Source organism: Pyrgilauda ruficollis, unplaced genomic scaffold, assembly GCF_017590135.1.
Source record: "Pyrgilauda ruficollis isolate IOZ18807 unplaced genomic scaffold, ASM1759013v1 scaffold55, whole genome shotgun sequence".
In the NCBI taxonomy this organism is placed as follows: domain Eukaryota; kingdom Metazoa; phylum Chordata; class Aves; order Passeriformes; family Passeridae; genus Pyrgilauda; species Pyrgilauda ruficollis.
The window spans coordinates 8,283,996-8,290,675 of NW_024527155.1; positions in this window are offsets into that span (position 1 = coordinate 8,283,996).

Genomic DNA, 6,680 nt, shown 5'->3' on the forward strand with positions numbered 1-6,680 from the left:
CTAGAGAGGTGAAAGGCTCTGCTGAGCTTAACAGCTCATGAGTATATACCATACTGGCTGATACTGCGGTATGAGTAATGCCTCTTCTTTTTAAGTCCTTTCCCAGTTGATGACCTCTGATGTGGAAAAGTGATGATTTAAATGCACACAAGTAAAAATAAGAAAGTAATTATTTCCATTTTACAGAGAGGGGGACTGGCTTGCCTGTAAACAGAAACCAGTGTCAGGGTGTAAAAAAACCAAACAAATGAACACTTTCTGAATCCCTGGACTTTGACCCAAGTCATCCACCTTGCCTACTTGCACGTGCTATGACAGCTTTATGGAACATTTCACCCTGGTGAGAAAGCCTTGCTTGATTCTTAATGGTCTCTGAGAGTTATCATATGATACCACGTCAGGCAATCACACAATCAGCAAAGGTCACAAGACACGCAGCCATTCCTCCTGGCTTTACAGCTGCTTTCCACAGCCAAGACTCCTCCTTCTTACACCATTTTGAAGTCAAGTGCAGCAGCACTCCTGCCTGCCAAGCACTGGGAAGCCCTGCCATAATTCAGGCCCTATAAGGGGCACATAATTTTTTTGTGCCAACAAGAGAACCATAATGGATTTGCAACATTTAATCAGTCTAAATGGATTCTTACTGGCTGCAACAGCATCTGCTTGGCAACATAAAAGAGGTGCAAGTCTCACTTGTACGGATATGGTAGGTTGAGGCAGGGGTAAAAGCTTTTCCAAAAGATAAAAAGGAATGTAGCAAAGTCACTGTTGCCCTATATCTTCTACAATCTAAAGGAAAAGAGGTGTTCTAATAATTTTACTCTTCTAACTATATGAGGTACACGTACCTAATTCAAGGCTCATACTACATACATAAAAATTTGCATAACTAGGAAAAGTCCTTGTCCTTAGGAGCTTATAGCTTTATTAAAGGCTTTATTAGGTGATGGGCAAGATCATCTCTGTTTTGCAGACAGATCACAGATGAGGAGCCAGACAAATGTTTTGGTGATGTGTAAGGCAAGTCTAGTAAGGTGAGTCTGAAGGAAGCACAAGAACAGAAGTAATGAATATAAGGTGGAAAAGTTCAGGACTACGCAAAAGAATACCCATTGCAATCTTCCCTGAGCAATGCAGCCAAGAAGTCTTGATTCCCAGGCACTCAAACAAACTGCTCCTTTCCTCCAGAGACTGCCCCTCTGTTGCTGGGACTGCAGCATGGAATGGCAGCATGGGATGGCTCAGACTCCATAGTCTTGACAGCAAGTCCCCTTGACCACAGATCCTGTGTGCAGACTGGGAGGGCTGCAGTGAGGGGGCAGATCCCCTTCTGCCTCAGCCCCAGCCTGCTAGTTCTGGCAGAGGCATTTCCCAGTAAGTTGTGGAAAAGCTCAGTTCTCAGGGCCCTGTACCCACTGATAACTATGACTACTCAGTCACTGATTAAAAGCATCTAAATATGCTGTTATGATAGATTTTATAGATTTGGTAGAGCCTCCTATCTTCTCACCTTCCTTTCTGTGAGTCAATTAGACTTTCTGGAGCACCCAACCTAAGCCAAACTTTCAGAGCAGATCAGTATTTAGATATTGTTCTGTTTCTACTGAACAATAAAATTTGGATTCTGGAACCCAGTTCAAAGGCACACAAGCAACTTATAACAGCCAACCAAGATTTCCTGCACCCCTGACCATTGCCATCCCTGACTGGATGTCCTAGTCAGTCAGGGAATTCTTAAACCTCTACAGAAGGTATTTTCTCTGCATTTTAATCAGTGTTTAGGAGATCAGTGCTATTTCGAAGTGTGTCACTGCTTTGTTCCCTTAAGGAACTAACTGTTAACTGTAACTCTGATCTCCTTCAAGACCACTGCGATATGTGGTAGGCTGTTGCTGCATTGTTCTGGGTAATTCTTGATCTAAAAAAAGGCATGGGCAAAAGTAAGAGTCTGTAGACTAAACCCCATGGTTTCTCTGAGAGCAGCAAGGCAGGGCTGCAGAACAAAGAAAAACATCCATATAGCCTGGGTTGAAGGAAGGTCAGGTAGTGTTCAGCTACATCTTTAATTTTTTCGTGTTCATCCATCATTTTTGTTAAGACTTCACAGAAATTATTCTACCAGGTCTGCTCGGATAATAAATGCCTTGCCATGTTGGGGAGAATAGCAAGTAAACCAAACACGAGAGAGTTCAGTATTCCAGAACGAGGTGCTGCCTAGATGGCCAGGATCTTCCTACAGCTTACTAGCACATAGCATGGAGGTACAATGCCATAGCAAATACTAATTTAAAAGTACTGCACAGCAACAGGACGGGCAGCAGCCAACTTGCATTCACTTGATTTTGGGAGCTGTAAGAGCAGCCAACAACCCTTCCCCCTCAAGAACCCTTACGGCATTCCTGAGGCAAGTGTTAATACTGGATCTCGACCAAGAAAGAATTCCTATAGACTCAGGGGATGAGAGGAGGATGATACACTGCTTGCTTTTTTCCACTCTTTTCCCCTCATGTCCCACTGCTCCTGTACTTGTAGTGCCCCTTGCACAAGGACCTTTCACACAGTGGCAAGCGGCTCCCAGCAGGACGCAGGGCACAGCAGCACATGCAGGCAGCCTGCCTGCCCTTGGCAGGAGTTCTGACCAACGGAAGCAGAGGAAACTCGAGAGACAGGCATGGAGAAGGCTGGAAAGTGCTGAAGGGGGAAGCTCGTGGTGGAATGCAAAAGGATTAAAACCGGCAACAGCAGAGCAGCATTCAGCACCAAGTTATTCCCAAACTGTCCTTGCCGAGCATGGCTGGTTGTCTTCTTCCCCCATGTAATGCTCAGATGCACTCCCGGGATACCTCACATACAAAAGAATAAATGGCCAAACAACTTGTAACTAATACACACTGGTCTCTTAACCGGGAGCAGGGCTGCATGGCTAAGAAGTCCCTCTCTTGGAATCTTAGTGCCACCTTGTGCTGGGAACGGTAACAGTCATGGATAAAAGAGCTTGTCCAGAACAGTGAAGGAGAGAAATGGCAGGAGAATCCGTCGTTGGAGCAAAGCTGCATTAAGTGTTTTGGCTTTTGGAGATCTTTCCTCTTGGCACAAACCAGCATTACTCCCAATATCCCGCTGTAGAGTCCTTTTATGAAGGGACAGGTGGGCTATAGCAACTTCTGCAGATTTGCCCTGACCCCAGACAGCGGCTCCAAGTCACACCTCTGCTGTAACCGTGCACAGATAGCTGCAGCTGGCAGATACCAGCACAGGCAAGTCCAGGGAGAAACACGATGTCACCTCAGACAGGAAAATTTTGCTGAGTATTACTGGCATCCCCTCTGGAGCCTGGTTTGCAATAGGTAAACCCTTAAGTAGTGCAGGTGTGGAAGATGAACCAGTAAAATGCAACAAGCATTTTACAGAGCAATTTCCAAGTGCAAAATACTGCTATCCTAAACCTATGCACAGGTGAGATAAGCCAGCTCGCTTCCTTGGGGGATATAAAAGCAGGTTTTGAATTTCTTATTTGTTACTTTTAAAATTATTTTCAGACTTTTCTGTAAAGATGGATTAAATTCCATTTGGTCAAATTTGAACTTCTGAAAATGCCTGCTTCTCTACACTGAGTTTTAGGGGAGCTTTAGCATAGTCAGCCTCATGGTTTTATTTGTTAATTTGTTCAAAAATGAGAGGTTATTATTTTGTAAAAAATGGTATTTCAAAGTCAGTTGCAAAGATTTTGCACTGCTGTTGATCAGTTTTATCTTTTTACCACTTGGAATATTTTTGCAAGTTGGCTATGGAATTTTAGACAGTATTGTCTTGAGTTTTATTCACCTCAGGGTTTCTTTGCAAACTCAAAGGAGGAAAAGAGAAGCATTTTGAAAAATATTTCTGTAGCAAGGTAGGAATTCTCTTGGAAAGAAACAGGGTGCAAGTATCCTGCCGAAGGGGCAGGATGAATGAACACACGAGTATATTGACAGGGATGGGGCATCCACAACTTCTCTGGGCAACCTGATCCAGTGCCTCACAACCTTCACAGTAAAGAATTTCTTCCTAACATCTAAACCTCTTCACTTGCAGTTTACAGCTATCACCCTATAGCTATCTGGACCTGTCTGTGTGTTTCCTGTGCTGAGCACTCCAGACCTGGACATAGCACTCCAGGTGGGATCTTATGACAGTAAGCAGAGGGCGAGAATCACTCCCTTGACCTGCTGGCCACATTTTATTGGATCTACCAGTTTACCACCAATGTTGTTATAGCGTGGCCAAACATGGGAATTGCACAGAATAGCCTGAGTTGGAAGGGACCCACAAGGATCAGTGAGTCAAATTCTTAAATGAATGGGGACCAAAGCAAAAAAGACTAAAAATCTAATTATGAAATAGAACTGACTTCTGATGAACATCATAAAGCACCAGTGGAAAAACCTATGATTTGTTGGATCCATCAATAGCTCCACACTTGACTGAAACTCACTATCGAACACACAAATCTCTGCTTTTTAAGTTAAAGTCATTCCCAAGCAACGCAGTTTCACTGGCCCGTATCTGTTTCAGCACTGATATACCTGCACACGCAACAAGAAGTCCTCCAACACCACTTGACCACTCAAGCTTCTGTGTCTGTGGCAGGAACTGTTCTGATCAAATTCCTTGCAAGGATATATCCAAGTAAAATTACAGTTAAATCAAATGTAGATGCCTGGGAAGAAGTAATGGATTTCCTTTGTGGGGAGGAGTAACATTGAAATAACCTGTATACCTTGCGATAATAAAAATAGTTACAACCTCCCTACTTTGTGAAATCAAGAGTTTAGGAAGGGCCAATAGAGATTATGTAAGGCCATAGGTTTACTTAAGACCCAGCCCAAACAAGAGAATACTCACAAGGGAGGGGGATTTAGGAATAGGCATGATACTAGAAGATACAATGCAAATTTAGTTGACTTTTAGTAGGTCTCATTCTGCACAGCTCCCAAGCCTTCAATGTTTCATTCTAAAAAGGGCAACCAACAATACAAATACGGGCAGCAAAGAAATTCTGCTTCTGAGCTGATTTTAGAAAAGGTAAGCTGGCAGTACTAGGCAAAATGCACAAGAAACCAGAAAAAAAAAGCCCAGCCAAAAGGAGACATAACACACTTTGGCTAATATAAGGGGCTGGCAGCATAACAGCACGTGACAGATGCTCCCAAATCTGCAGCCAGCCTGCCTGCCATTTTCATAGTGGCTGGGATGTTTCTTTTATAGCTGAACAACCCATTACACGTAACAACACACAATGAGCTGGCAAAGCCCACCTATAATGCACTTCCTCCAGTTCTTCAACCTGCTGAAAGGTGCTGTGGTCACCCCAAACATACTCAGCTGTGGCATCTTTTCTTACCAGTATCCTGGGCAATGAGACGTCAGGGCTAAACTGGGTCCCTGACAGTCAAACCCCTGTAAGCTCCACAGTGCTTCTGGACAAGAAACACAGCCAGGTTGTCAGGTTCTCATAAAGGTGAAAAACATACATCTTCCCCTGCTACTAAGGTTATGGAATCATTGAGATCCACCAATTCACATATAGATGAATAAAGAAAAAATGCCCACTTCCTGTGTCAGGGGGAGGGGGCACAACTGGGGTTGTGGAAGCCCCACTCTGGGGAAGATATTTAATTGTTTTCAAGGTATCTGTAACACAAACATCTGTACAGCAAGATGCGGCCATGGAAATGACCTGGAGCTTTTGTTCCAGATTCTCCAAGACAGGAAGGTTGTTCAGTGAACAAGACCAATCCAGAAATCCTGATGTTCAGAGTTACTTGTACTTACCTTCACAATAAAGGAAAAGGAAAGCAGCTCTCGTTAAGGGGCTGGCTGAACTATGAGTTAGGAGGATCATCCACTCCAGGAAAACAGCTTCTTCCTCTAAGGACAGGATTCACTTACAATTTGTTTTATCATCTGCTCTTGATGCTGGTTTAGCAAGCCCTAACCTTGCTCTCAAGCACACTGATCATAAATACCTACAATGGTGGGCACTGTTTACTTGCTGCATTGACCCCCCTTCCCTCACACATCCAGGTGAATGACATTTCTGCAAGCCAATCCCCTAGCACTACACCCACCGAGGCTGCCCAAGGAGCACTGAGTATGAACCTGCAAGCAGGAGCAGCAGGTTCTGAGCTGAAGGGCTGTGGTAAAAGTATGCAGAGACTACGTTCAGCTTTCGCTCATACAGCCAGAAATGCTTGCAGAACATAGTGTCCAGTCACAACACCTGTGAATTCTAGAAGAAAGAGCTGTATTAGTGTCATTTGTCATCAGCTGTTTCCTGGACACTTCCATCTTTAAGGAAAGCCCTTAATAACCCATCTCTCTCTCCTTTAACCCATTTTATGACACAGTACAATTAAAGACCCCACAAGACGAGTCACCACAGCTGTGAGCATACTCTCCAAAATGTCTGTGTTGTCTTCCCTGAACTGAAGGCCAAGGTGTGACAGTATGAGCCATGGATTTCACAGAGAGATCCACCCACATTCTAAAAACATACACACCCTGGCATGACACAAGGCCTTTCCCAAAGACTGACAAAGTTACAAGTATTGGGTTCAATTCTACACTTAATTCTCTCCACTAATGCTTTCACTGCTGGGTAACAGAGTGGCCACGTAAATCAAGCTCTTGATCTT